Source organism: Gouania willdenowi, chromosome 16 (genome assembly GCF_900634775.1).
Source record: "Gouania willdenowi chromosome 16, fGouWil2.1, whole genome shotgun sequence".
In the NCBI taxonomy this organism is placed as follows: Eukaryota; Metazoa; Chordata; class Actinopteri; order Blenniiformes; family Gobiesocidae; genus Gouania; species Gouania willdenowi.
In genome coordinates this window covers 19577388-19592750 of record NC_041059.1, presented here as the reverse complement: position 1 = coordinate 19592750, position 15363 = coordinate 19577388, and positions in this window count along the sequence as shown.

Below are 15363 nucleotides of genomic sequence, written 5' to 3'. Positions count from 1 at the left end.
TGCATTTATTTTTCAGTCCTTTGGTCCATAAATAAAATGTCTTGTCATGGAATACACCATAGTTCTTCAGTCACCTTTTAACAGTTCTTCAAACATTTATTCAACCATAACAACAGAAGAAGAGCTCCTGGACTTTTTCTCTTTTGGGTGATTACCGTGATAGGCATATGCAGAGTTTACAGGGGGCGCAAAAGACTCCCCCCTCCCTGACAAAATGAGTAGCAGTTTTGATTGCAGAAGTTCATGTATGGTACTGCAACAAAAATGAAGCAGAAAGCAGCCGCCGGCCTGATTTTATAATGAATTTACAACATTAAACAATGCGTCGAAGCAATTTTTTTGTAGTCAACATTATCAATTATGTTACTACTAATCGTTTTTGCATTATTGTTTATGTTACACACAATGTGGTTGGCGCAAATCTCGAGACGTTCTAGATATTTAATTCTATTTTTTTATTTTTTTGCCCCCCCCCCCAGCAAGAATCTCAAACTCTGCCTATGGTAATAGGTATATCATTTGGTAGTAGATAAACGCTAGTCTCTTTTCAATACATGTGATTGTTTGTTTGTGTAAAATTTTCATGAAATCTCCTGAGTTTTACTTCACCTTTCCAAAGAGATCTGCTTTTTGAAAGGAATACATTGTCAATGTTAGTTTAATTGGATCTTAACAGTGGAAAAAATGTTCCTCAATTCTAGGAACATGACAGTTGTTGGTGATGCAACCATTAAGTCATTAAGAGCCAACCTTAACAATGGTGTGTTTGGTTGCTTGCAGTCTCATAAAAGCAAAACGCATCTAAACCTCCCTCACCGAATCCAAGTCTTAATTCATTCCTTATAATGTAATGTTTCCCTCCCTCCACCACAACCTCAGGGAGTGCTGTCGGCAAATGAGACGTCACCTTCTAACCTCCTACATGGCATGTCTGTTTTTTATTACAGGTTTAAGGGGTTTTTCTTTTCATTTCGCTCCCTCTCAACCTTCATTGCACAAACAGATTCCTTTTAAAATATAAGTATATGATGATAAATGACTGTTGAAAGCACTCAGAGTTACACTGAGCGCACATGTTTGAGGAATGGTAAAACGAAGGTAAGGCCTGTAAGGTGGAAGAGGGATGAAGTCTTCTTCTTCTTAGTTGAAAAGTAACGTTCCCCTCGTGACCATTTCAATTAGTCATCAAAAGGCAAATTGGTCAGTTTATTTGGCTTTTAAGAAAAATGACTTCAGTCCTTTTGAAGTCTGGAAGGAATTTCTCACCCAACTCCCCCTTATTAATGCACCCGTGTGCTTTGCATGTGTTGCTGGTCAAACTGTGTAAAATGGTGGTTAACACTGTGGAGCAGACCTGGACTCGTTTAACTCCGTTTTCTGGAAAAACGCACAAAATATCAGATAAGTTTCCATTTGGAAAAAAATAAGTCATGGATCATTGAATGTATTTTATGGTCTCCTTTCAACACGTTTCTGTCGACTGCTTATCATTGTGTAGCAACTTTTTAAAAGCTCTGCTGCCTTTTCTTTGTATGGTGTGGATAAATCAGCAGTGGAAACACCGGCTAACACCTGACGATTACACTCCCTATTGCTGCAGGTTGGCAAGCCTCCAGTCATCCTTTTTTTTTACAACAACAAAACCCTGAAAGCTCAGATGAGGTGTTAAGTGTCTAATAAAAGGTGAGATTAAACTCCCTAAATCAGGACACGGGTCCTTTCATTCTCCTCCAGCAAAATCTTTATACTTTGCCAAATATTAATATATCTAATTAGCCGCACAGATGCACAGGTTTGTACCATACACTTTAGATAGTAAACAGTTTCAAGCTTTCCTTCTTTTGACAACTTTTTACAAAAAAATAAAAAATTTAAGGCATCAAGAGTCACATCTTTTTTTTTTTTTACCCATGTTTGTCTTAGCGGTATAAATCATACCCTCGAGCCACCTTTGACTTTTTTTTATTTCACTTATGTGGTAGGTGACAGTGGGATATTTCCCTAATAAAATCAGCTTTACCATCCGGGTGTCTTGCATTTGTTGACTTTACATGTGCTTTAGTTTGAACATCAGCTATCTGCCGTAATTCAAGTGTGAAAGGTTCTCAGTCTTGGAGAGGGTGATCATCTTTTGATTTCCAAAAAAGACGTTCACTTAAGAAAGTATTGTAACCAGTGTTAGTTTTTTCTACTAAACATTGTCACCATTTCAATTCAATTCAACTGTATTTATATAGTGCCAATTATGACAAAAGTCATCTCAAAGCATTATCAAAATATAAAATTCATAATAAAAAGGAATAAGGAAAAAACCCAACAATTTCACATGAACAAGCATAAGCAACAGTAGGGAAAAGTTCCCTTTTAACAGTTTTTTTTTTTTTTAACAGGAAGAAATCTCCAGCAGAACCAGGTTCAGAGGTGGCAGCCATTTGCCTCGACTGGTTGGGGTTAGTGGACAGGATGACCAACAGAACAGGATAAAGAGATAGAACATCAGAGTGTCCCAGACTAGTTGAGTCATGAATCATAGATCAGGAACTGCCAGCTCTAGTGACCACTCTCACGGGGAACATGGTGATTATCATAACTGGTAGGGCTGGCTTCATTAAGAGCAACAAAATCTTCATTTTTGAGCCAGGTCTCAGTGAGGCATAATAAACCTAATTGATGGCCAGTTAAAAGATCATTCACCAAGAGAGACTTAAAGGAAAGGGATCTGATATTTAATAGTCCACATTTAATAGTTTAATAGTCCCACCTACTATAAGTGGAGTGGGCGGATGATACTACACCATTCAAAAACCTCTTCTCACTCTGAGCTATCTCACATCTTCCAGCTGCTTAACTGTCCACAGAATGAGCCTTTTTATTTTTTCGTTTCCATTGCCAGAAGCCTCTGGTGGAGCCACACCAGTTCGACCAGTGCTTTCCTGCTTTCCACGTTCGGTACAGTACAGCTTTGATGCCTCACCACGGTCGTCGAGTGCCGACCACTAACACACCTGTTTTCGCTTCGGCTCAACACTTCACTCGACACCACACCACGGCTGTCAAGCCCTGGTCTTAACACACAAGTTAATGGCTCAGTTGCAACACCGCCTTTGCCGACCCACCACGGTCGTCAGGCGCCACGAGTTGGTTCTCCGGTTAGCTTAGCAGCTAGCTGCCACAGGCCAGCACTAGCTGACCACCTCTCTCTGCCTGCACACCAGCACAGAGGGATGGAGAACAAGGGCCCACACACCAGGGGGTCATGAGGCTCAGAAGCAAGGCTCTGCAGGTGCGGCAACAAGATCTCGAGCCGAGACACACACCAGGTCTGCTCAGGCTCAGGCTGGAACATGTCCTGCAGGCCCTTGATGACCCGGCTCCCTCCTCCACTGTGCCGTCTTCACGGTAAAGAGCCTCCACAGATGGCTAGCACTCCAAGCTAGCCTGTCTGAGCAGGACCGCTATCTCCCTCCGCACGGCATCACCACCGCATCGGGAATTGACACGGGGATCTTTGTGGAGTCTGCAGTGAGGCCCAGTTCCAGCTGGGGTTCCCAACTGGATCTGCGAGGGGTCACTGGGATGTGAGCCTTTTAGCGCTCTTTGATAAATTATTTGGAGCTTTCAGTGGTGTTCCTCTCGTTCCTCATGGGCCACCCTGTCCTGGTGAGGACAGACAATAAGATCACGGTAGCGTACATCAACCGCCAAGGCAGGTTGCGCTCCAGCCAGTTGCGGGCGTGTAAGCTGATCCTGTGGAGTTGTGGTTGCTTCCTCTTGTTGAGAGCGACGCACTTCCTGAGAGCCCTGAACACAGGCGCAGACCTGGTGTCTAGGGGGGCGCCGGTTTATGGGTAGTGGATGATGCACCCGGAGGTTGTGGAACAGTTGTGGGCCTGTTACGCATGGGCCGAGGTGGATCTGTGTGCCGCGGAAGAAAACGTGCAGTGCGCACTGTTTTATTCCCTTAACAACACGGGTGCTCCCCTCGGGTTAGACGCACTAGCGCACGATTGGCCACACGTGCTGCTTTCTGCCTTCCCCCTTCTGGCCTTGTTGCTCCCCACCCTCTCCAGGGTGCGGTGCACGGCCACACTTTGATCCTGGTGGCTCCGCATTGGCATGCAATGCACTGGCTGGTGGAGATTTGCTGTGCACTTGCCCCTGGCAACTCCTGTTGCACAGGGATCTGCTGTCACAAGTGGGGGCTCGGCGAGGCGCTATGGGCTTGGCCACTGAGTGGCGCAATCTGTCAGTCATGAGACTCTCACAGCGTGTGATTTCCACCATACAGAGCGCTCGGGCTTCCACTAGGTCTTTGCACTACTGTAAGTTGAGGGTGTTTGAGGGGTGGTGTCACCAGATGGGACACACCCCCTTTAAGTGTGGGAGTGATTTTGTCATTTCTACAGGATCTAAGTGACAAACAGAAAGCCTTCTCCACAAAGGTGCCACCGTGGGATCTGGCTGTGATTCTGGAAGGACTTCAACGTCCTCCCTTTGAATCGATGGGACGAGCAGACTTGAAGTTTTTGTCCCTTAAAACAGTGTGGTTATTGGCTTTGGCATCAGCTAAGCAGGTCAGTGACATTCATGCACTGTCAGTGCACTCATCATGTGCTCAGTTCTTCCCGGGCAATGTGAGGATGGTGCTGAACCCCAACACTTTTGGCATTTGTGGCATTTTGGCACTCCCTGGACAGGGAAAGTGGAGATGTACAGCCGGGTAAAACTGGACGTATGTTCATCCAAGACATGGCAATTCTGCTAAAGTCTTTTTAAAATCAGCAAGGCTTCAGGATTTAAACCTGCCTTTTAAATGGTGTTAGCTGGATTAGTCCTAACCATTGGTTTTACCCTAAGAAAGGTATAAAATGTATGAATGAAAGGACATTGTTCAGCTATAGATCCAGAGCAATCAGAAGAGACCGAATGAGATACATTACTTGCCTTATTTTTTATTCTACCTTACTTATGCTTTTTGAAAAGCACTCACAAAGAGAAAGGTGAGACTTGATTTGTAGATGTAGTTTCAATCCTTCACAAAAAGACTTTTTTGGCTACACGTAGGAAATCACGAAATCACTGAAAAAAATCAAGGAAAACATTTTCAATACTATTGTTGCCCCGAGGACTATTCACAGAGGCTTACTCTTGTATGCCAGCAACAATTTGAACGAAGTAAATAAACTATTTTCAATTCCAATCTGATCTTCTTGACAACCTTAGGTCAGCAGTGCTTTGCTAAAAAGGAGAGGGGGAAAAAAGTTCTGTTTTTTTGGTTTTTTTTTAGAATTAAGTGCCTTTAAGGCAAGGCAAGGCAAATATATTTGTATAGTGCATTTCATACACAAGGCAACTCAATGTGCTTTACATGATAAAACATAACATAAGCCTGCCTTAATGAAAGAGATTTTGAAATACAGAGTGTAGATCGATTTGTATAATTTTAAAAAGTACCAGATCCAGAATTACTTTTTTGAGAAGTAGGGTCGTGTGGGGTTCTTATTAGCTCTATTTTTTTTTTTTTTTGCCTTTTAGCTCTGGTCAAATACCCTTCTCAACAAGCCACGGTACATTTTTAGAAACAGAACTATTAAATGTCCCTGGGTATAAAAGATTATTGGATTACTGCATGTTCAGACTTCAGCATTAAGGTGTAGAAAACATCATCAGGCTTCATAACAAACCATATATTATTAGATGTCAGTCAACTGTTTCAAAGAGAGTAAAAATAAGAAGTAAAAGCTAGCTACAGAGCTAACCATGATTGTGCTCTATGTCATTAAAAGTAAGCTATTTGATTAGAGAATCAGACGACGCAAAAACATGAGAATCTGGATGCAATATAGGTTTCATTTGTTTGTTTGTCCCTTCTTTAGCTTGAATATCAAAGCTGTTTTTGAGATGTACTCTTAACTTAGTGACTTTTTTGCTATGTTTATCAAGTTTTCAGATCCTTACAGTAACTTTTGTGAAAAGCAAGTCACAATCATATAGCAACTTCTCTTATTGTTGTTTTGGAGACACAGCATGTGAACGCACTTATCATTCTGCAGTTACTGTTGAAGCTAGAAGCTCGCCCCAGCCAGTGTAGCATTGGCCAGCAAATCTGTGAGAGAAGACCAATCCTCCACCTTGACCCCTCACTGCAAATGAATCCCAGTAGCCTATGTGGAAAACCACTGCTGATTCCACTCTAGCTTACAGTGCACGGTTGACTCACACTTTCAGTCAGGTATTCACTGTGTGCATCTCTGTTTAACATAACTTTAATATCAAGCTAGATCATCGTGTAATTTGGTTTAAAGCGAAGCATTTAAGTTGTATGGTATTTCATAAATCCATCCATCCATTGTCAGACCCACTTCTGCCTTTTGTATTTCATAAATCATTTGTATCCAAAAGGAGTTTTTGACGTACTTTTTTCTCCATTGATTTTATTCTGCTCTACAGTCTCTGTTACAGTTACATGTAAGTGATAAATCCTTCATTTTAGATGATTATATTAAATGCCAACTTCAACCTTTAGGACAGGTACAGATATTTTCTTATCCAAGGATTGGGTAATTATTTACATGGAGCAATTCAGCTCCATATCTTCAATTTCTTGCACTTTCTAAAATACATTTTGCGTCAGACTTGCACAATTGATTGAACATTTGTAAACCCCTGCAGGAAAGTTGATCTAGAGCTCCAGCAAACAATTTTAACCCTGACCCGACTTTGTTCTGATGCATGAGATAACTCACAGCATAAAGGAGGTGTGAGGAACCATAACTTTTTCAACATGAACTGATTTGAACTAATGTCCTGCCATATGTCTTATTGAACCTAATTTGAAATTTGAAGGGAAACCCCACAAAAAAGCACTGGGCCCATTGTGATAACAGCTTACATTGACAGTTTTGCAAAAAAAATCAGATGAACATTTTATAAATGTAAAGTTTACATCTGGAAAACTTCTGTGCTAAGAGAATGATGACTGTTGTGGCGGTTTTGAATGGAATGACACGGAGCGAAGTTGTAGGGTTTACTGGTCAAATGCGGACACAGGGTTTATTTGGTCAAAGGGTTTTAGAGGCATAAGACCGGACTGGGATTCAGAGGTTTCCATGTGTGTGTGTCCCAATGAATCTGTAGTTGTTCTGTGCTCTCAGTGTTTGTATGCTGCTGATATCACCAAGCATATCAGTGTACAATGGTATCTGGCCTGCTTAGGGCAGTGTGACCAGGAGAGATTCTGTAATCACATATTAATGATTTTAATCTACCTTAATGGCAGATGCTGAATTACTACATAAGTATTGCAGGTGGGAGGTTAAAAGCATCAAAGAAATGTATCAGGGAGGTGGTTCTGGGCTCTCGAGGGGGGCTGTCTGTGTCCAGTCTTGGATACACTGGCATGCCTTAGGCTTGGGGATATGATCATATTGGGATTAACCTTAGAAATATTGATCCCAAGTATCAGTTCTAAGCGTAAGCACTCACCCTCTCCCTCAGTTCACCGCCACAATCATTATGCTTAAGCCTGGTGTTGCATCACCCTCTTCAATCTCTCCACATTTTTCACCGGACGGATTTAGTAGATTGAGCCCCACAACACAATATGCACAACTGTAGCAGCAAGTCACACTTTTAGCACAGCCAAAATAGCTTAATGTCTGTTACGCCTTCATGTCTCTTCCTAATTCGCTCTTCCCTGTTCCTTTCCCCCCTTACCCAGGTGTAACTCTGCCCTCTCTTTTAAGTTTTCCCCTTAAGTGAAGTTTTGCTTACCCTTCCTTAGGGAGGGCTGGTGATGGTCACCATTGCAATAATAAAACATGCATAGCTCTTGCAAAAAGACTGCACTACATGTAGTGTTGACCTTCAACAGTATATGCAGACAAGGTAAAAATAAATTAAAAAAATAAAAAGCGTCAGGGAGGAAGCGCTAGGTGTTCATTACTATGGTTACCCACCAAAAGAGAAACCTCTAACCAAAATAGACAGATTTCCTGGAAAGTCAGATCACTACCATCTGTAGACAGGATCCAAATCCCTGACACACACACACACACGCACACGCACACGCACACACACACACACACACACACACACACACACAGACACACACACAGACACACAGGAGCAGAAATGTACATGAACATACATTAATTATTTAACACAAGTTATGCAAGAAGTAAATAAGAAAAACAACAAACTTTTTTGTGAGCATATTAAACAAGCCCGTGACCATCTTCATCCTAATTGAAAAGGGGAGGGATATTTTTTTTTTGCCTAGTTTTGCGGTTTCCATATCTTCTGCCATCTAAAGCAAATTAAAATATAAAAAACTAAAGAGTACAAACTGGGGGGGAACGGAATGCATTTAGCATGTATTAAATATCCCAGTAACCTGGCCTGTTCTTGGAAGAGGCAAGATTTTGTGCGGTCTGCAAATTGTTTATAGTGTTATGACAAGAAGAGGTCGCATAGCAACACTGTTTGAAACTCAAGAGAAATAAATGAATAACGCCAAGCATAAAACCTATAACGTTTTAACTTTGTCTGTACACAGAAAGTTCCTAAAAACATTTCCATAAAGTGTTAAGACAAAATATGTATTTATTAAAAAATAAATGAATAAATAAAAACCTAAATAAATAAATACCGTGAATAAATAAGTTGCATGTTGGTATGCTAAAAATGTATTTGTTGGAATTGTGAGTGTGTGTGTGTGCCGTGTTACAGCTTTAAGTTGCTCAGAATGCTACATGGACGAGAGTCAATGTTGGTCCTGGGCTGAGCCAAACTAAAAGCTGTAACAACAGAACAAGCACTAACTAAAATCTACGGGGTTTATTTAGTTTAGACTTTCCCCATCAGATACTGGCAGGAACGCTTTGGCGACACTGCACAGTCCAAGAAAATGTCAAGCAAAAAAGGCCTCATCTGTTTATATTTATTCATACTCGTTTGGCAGATACGGAAAGCCAAACATAAAAAGTTGTTCTTGTATATTGTACAGTATGTTGTTGTAATAAACAAAGAAATGTTTTTAGAATATATATTCCAACTTTCAAATGACAAACTGTGTATTCCAATCTAGCCAGAAATTCATCAGTTTTCCATACTATCTTATCCTATCTAAGTGGCAGCACCAAACCCAATGTAACTACTACAGATTTATTATGGAAACAGATTAAAAAAACAAAACAAGAACTACATATAAGTCCAATCAGAATTCATCTTGCTTTAATATAAAACTGCCCCGCCATTGTCAAAGATTGTGATTTGAATTTCCTCAGGCTTTCAAAACAAAACTCAATAAACCAGATAATGACTTGAAAAAAAAAAAAAAGATGGACATTCATCATCTATATCAAAGTTTTGGCCTCTGGTTATACTTAAAGTTACAGCTTAAAAAGCTCATCATCATTCACCACTGAGTTGTGTTAAACCATCATGATTATGACCAGAGCAGAGCCGTTTGTTGGAGCTACAGTGTGTGCAAGACACCATTTGAAGGCCCTCCGTTTGCACAACTACATTAAATTATGGTCCATGAATTGTTTATTGATAGGTATCCGTCAATCACTCCTATAATACCTGTCGGTTGACATCACACACTGCAAAGATATTAGAGTGTCACGATTTACTTGAGCCAAAGCTTATGATAGCAGTTTATCTTGATAAATAAATAATCTAGGATAATCTCATATCCTAGATATGAGATTAAAGATATTAGGGATAAAGACAGGTACGTTTTATTGTCCACAGATGAGGCCAAGGACTCAGCTTTGGCGCCCCGTAGTGGCGCATGGGGCTATATTCATTTCATAGTCCGCCTATAGCCAGAAACGCTATGCAACAGAGACTTCATAAAAAGTATCAAGTTATCCAACTTTTTAAACATGTAATAAAACATTCAGTTCATGTTTTAATCAAGCTTTTTTTCATCATTATTATTATTTTTATAATCATTTTGAACTAAATACAAACATTATAAAACACCACATTTTGAATGCTTTAATTTATTTTTCCATTCTCTCTCTCTCAAGTAGCCCCTGTAGTGCCATTGTGCACCCCTAGGGGTACACGTACCCTATTTGAGAAACACTATGTTAGATTAAACACTTGGGTGGGGGGGGGGGGGGGGGGGGGGTGGGGGGGGGGGGGGGGGGGGCACCTATTGAAATGGGACTGAAAGCAATACCTCACAAAATGATAGAAAACTAAGGAGTCAATATTTAAAGTTAAAGTAATTCAAATACAATGGTTAAAACAGTGAGGCAAGAGGAAAATTACACTCTACTTATGTATTTACTTTAGCAAACTTGCAGAAAGTTGTCCGCCCGCTCACCTATGCTGACAAGACAGGTGTGAGGCATTCATGACGCGCTCTACAACCTCACCTACCAGTGCTAGTGGTGTGATGGTGTGACGGCCCCTGTGAGGCGCAATAGGGGTTATAATTGAGCATAACACAAAAACACTGGCTTTACGTATACACTCCCAGAGATAACACATTCCACTCAGCATAACCACGGGCGCTGTAATCAGCCCTGGATGCTCACTGATTCACAACTGGCTGTTTGACCAAAATACATGCACGTACGTACTGAGCACCCTCACATCCAAACCTACCACCCTCCCAAATGGCACTGAGGTGCATCGCTGAAATATGAACCCTGCATAGAAGGCCCTGTTCACTGCTGAGGGGCAACACCGCTCATCATGAAAGATGTCAGTCTCTGGGAAGTGGAGTGATATGGGGGATGCACAGTTCATGCTCAAGGTCAATAAGATAAAAGTAAAAAAATGTTCTTTTATGTATTTCCAACACACTTATTTGCCTGGATTGTATTGATTCTGAGTGTAAATTCGGTGCTGCTTTTCCCAGTCCGACTTTGTGTGTGTGTTTTTTCAGCCTTGTGAGTACAAATTCAGTTATTAAAAGGTCATATTTAAGGCTGAAGGAATTGGGAAATAAAAAGTGTAAAAAGATATTGCAATTTTCTTTTTTTGTGATTATCCCCCCCCATTTCCACAGATGTTTTCTTTGGCATATTTACTTCCCTTTTACTTTGGAAATACAGACAACTCTACTGAGTCTAGAGACACAAATTTGCTCATTAGTGTAAATGTCAGTGTGAAGGTTTTTATTAGCGCTGTGGCAGATGGCTTTCCTGTCCACGTTGTTTTCCATGTTTTGAACCCAGTGCATGCTGCAATTGGCTATGGCATCAAAGGAAAAGTCTGTGAAGGAATAAAATATGTTCCCACATTACATTCTCACCAGTGTCCTGTGGTGGGATGACTGTTCAACATCATAGTATTAAAATCTTTGCAAAAATGGAAAAAGAAATTTGTCATATCCACAAATGTTGGCCATATTATCTGTTTATGAATGTAAGTGTGTGTGTGTGTGTGTGTGTGTGTGTGTGTGTGTGTGTGTGTGTGTGTGTGTGTGTGTGTGTGTGTGTGTGTGTGTGTGTGTGTGTGTGTGTGTGTGTGTGTGTGTGTGTGTGTGTGTGTGTGCCCGTTTGGCAGTTAAGACTCATTAAAAAAGGGTGTGAGGGAACCATCGAGTGGTTTCTTGTCATTAATGAAGAACAGCACAGACGACCGCAAGAACTCACACATACACACAAACATTGTAAACACAAAATGAAGCCCATGTGCACACAGTCAATTACACTCACCGACTATGCTTGGCTCCTTGCTCCCGACTACTTTCAACCACAAACACTTTTTCTCCACTTCTTTCCGGTTAAAGTGTGATGACCCCGTAAAAACACATGCATACACACAAATATGCAATTTTGTCTGAACGGCAGTGTGTGTGTGTGTGTGTGTAGTCTTCTGAATGTCTTTAAAGCCACATGTTGGGGGAGCAGGAAAACATAAAGCTGCAGAAACCACAAAGGGGAACTTAAAAGGAAATGTATTGAGTAAAGCTTGAGTGCTTGAAGCTTCTGTGAACTTTAGTTTTTGCCATACAACAAAATACATACTATTGGATGTGTTCAAAGTGAGCGTACAATGGATAGGTGATCCTTTTTGGGGAAGTTGTGTGACAAGTCGTTCACTCACCCCCTTAACTTCCGAGGCCAACAACCTTCACCACTTCCAGGCGAGTATCTTAGAGAGGATGTTGTGTCCTCGGCGCTGATCTGCGCTTTCTCAACCGCAGCTCTATCACTTCAAAAGCTTAGCCCCTGAACTGTTTGTTTACAAACTGCACAAAGATTGATTGTGTGGCAAAAAGCCTGCACGCTGGAGCACAAACAGTAAGTAGAGCCAATCAGGTCTGAAGTGCTTTCTTTGCTCAAGGCTGTCATCTAGTGGCTCTGGACTCTTCTGTGCTGACAGAAAGAAACACTGAGCTTTCATTAATTCCAAATGAAAAATGATGTAAATCATTTAGTGGCAGAACATCGTGGATTTTCATCTTCTCTGACAGCATTGTGTTTGTTCCTACTTCATTCAGAGCATGGTTTGAGTTTCACACAGCTGTGTGAGAGAAGGACTCTTCTGTGATTTGTAGCTGTTTAATAGTTCTTCCTCTGCCAAGTTTCTCCTCCCTGACAGTGAGATAACAGCTCTCACCTTACCTTGATCACCAACTAAAGAGTAGGAGCAGGACTTCCCAGGGTGGACCAGGGCACTGTGTTGACCCGAGGGCGGGGGAGGGAGGCAAGGCGAGCAGGGGGTGGAAGACTTGCAGGTGTCTAAACTCCTCTGGCTACAGACAGGTGCACGGCACCTGCATCCCATATGTTCGTGTGTGTGTGTGTGTGTGTGTTTGGCCAGTACCAGATGTGTTCTATGAAGTTTAGTTTTTTTTCATTGTCACACACTAATCACTTCTGCCTCCACACACGGCCTCCCTAAGACATTAAGGTATAAGTCCCCTCACACTTTGATGACAACAGACCGATTTTGCAAGTCAACAGGTGTCAGATCACTATAGCTACGTTTCAATTACCCTTGGAAATGCGCAAAATCTAAACAGCGCAATAAAAACTGGTGATGGAAACACCAGAATTTTGAAAAAAAAAAAAATCTCTCAAATATTGCTAAAACGTTTTTACGTTTTCATGAGGAGGAGTTTCAGACGTTTCGCTATTGAAATGTGTCGCAGAAACGCCATGGAAATACTTTTACCGCAAATACATGTCACAGAACGTGACATACTGTACATGATCACATGATGTGAGGTACCTGGTCACATGACCACTTCTCTCTGAGAAAACATGACACGGTATGTGCAGACAAAAGAAAGGACCGCAACATTTATTAGCATTATACTTAAAAATAATGACTGCCATATTAGACATGAAACAACAAGGGAGTACAGAGTCTCGCGGGATGAGATTTCACTGGAGGTACGAGGCTCCTGCCCAAAACGTTCGAAGTGCAATTATACTTTGTCGACATTTAGAAACTTTTATTTTGCGAAAATCTGCAATGGAAACCCAGCTTCTGTCTTTGAATCAGCTCAGACAAAAACAATAGGATCCATACACCTGATTATGAGAAGTGTGGAGTTTGTGGCTGGATAAGTAATTTACTACTTTATCAAGCACAATTTATAACTCACTAAACGCCATTTGGAATATCCTTTTTTTATTTTTTTCAACTTGTCTGCACATGCTGTCAAAGGTGGGGGGGAAGGGAGCAGGGAGGAGAGAGTCAAGGTAGAAAATGGAACGGTGGGGAAGAGTTGATTATTGTAAAGTAAGAGTGAGATGTGAAGTTGTAGGCGTACATATTGTGCTTATTGTTATCACACTTATCTGGTGTTAAGTGTGAGGCTTAGGTATAATGGTGGTGGCTGTGGACAGAGGGAAGGAGTGAGTGGTAATACCTAAAACAGGTATTTGGGATCAACGTTTAGTTAAGCCCACTATGAGTTTTATCCCACAGTCCAAGGCATACCAGTGCATCGTAGACCAATGTATGTGCAAGAACCGCCACCGCCATTTGGAATATTCTAATATTCACATCAACCTTCTGGTAAAACCCATTTTTCCTACTTTCATTTTCATTCATCGGGTTGCGTTACGTAAAAAGGTATACATTGGTGTTAAACTTGCTTTGCTCAGTTTGGATCATTTTAATCGTCCAACTGCTGAGTCAGCACGTCCAGGGTCACTCTCAGATTGCTTTTAGACTGTGGGGAGTTTAATCAGGAGTTACTGTTCCAAACGAGTAGTTCTCTCCTCCTCATGAAATTCCCTGCAAGAGAAAATACAGAGGTGCAGAAAATAACATTAAAAAACAATAACTAGCAAACGCCATTAAAGATGGATTGACTAAAGTATTACAAAATAAGTGCAGGGGAATATTGAGTAGGATAAGACGAGTATGATATATGGATGTACAGTAGAACTACAAGGTGATGCTGTTAGCCTTTATTAACAAGTAGTATCTAAGGAGTTTTTGATATTGTTTGTGTATGTCAAGAGGTCGTGAGCGCCAATAAAAGCGCTTTCACAAATGTCTTTAGACTGCAGTGGTGAGCAATCTGTCACCCCTATTTTCTCAAGCTCTCATGTGGGGGCAGCAAATAGTTACAGGATGGGTTTTTACGATGTGAAAATTCCTTTTTGAGACTGGAGGAGATTGTAGTGATTATTGACTCTAAAAAGCAGGAACAGATTGGCAAAGATCTTAATATTGTATTTAGTTACAGCCAGGAAGCTCAAGTCAGGTCCTCGAGTGTTCCTATTGATTATTATTGATGGTGATCTGCTCCAACACACCTAAAGCTGCGCTACACAAAACCTAATGATGAGCGACCCTTTACCATCAGATGTGATGGACCAGGATAGACTGGAGCACCCCTGGACTACAGATTCAAGACTGAAAATAATAAAGGTTAACAACATTCTAGAGTTGATAAAAAAAAATGTTTTAATAGTTTTAATTGACAACTATTTTTTATTCAATTTAAGTTTTAGTCTGTATTTGTTTTGATTTAGTCCAGTTTCAGTCAACTATAATGACAACGGTGTAAGTCAAGTACATATTTATTTATCTGACCAACAGGTCAGTTTATATTTTTATAATGCGGGTTATGGTAATGTATATAGTGTTTTGTGGTGAGTAGTATTACATATTTATCTTTATTTTTCCAATATTTTATTTGCTTGTCATTCTTGGAGAGCACCTTCATTTCACTGTATACGTTTTACAATGACAATAAAAGCTTCTATTCTATTCAACTAAATACTGTATACCAAAGAGATCCAATCTAATCGGCTTGTTTAACATCATGTCTCGCTCACTTCCACACACTAACCTGCTCACACTTGGACATAAGCGACTCATTTTACAGAATGAGTTCTAAAAAAAACAGTGCTAGCTGGAGCATGG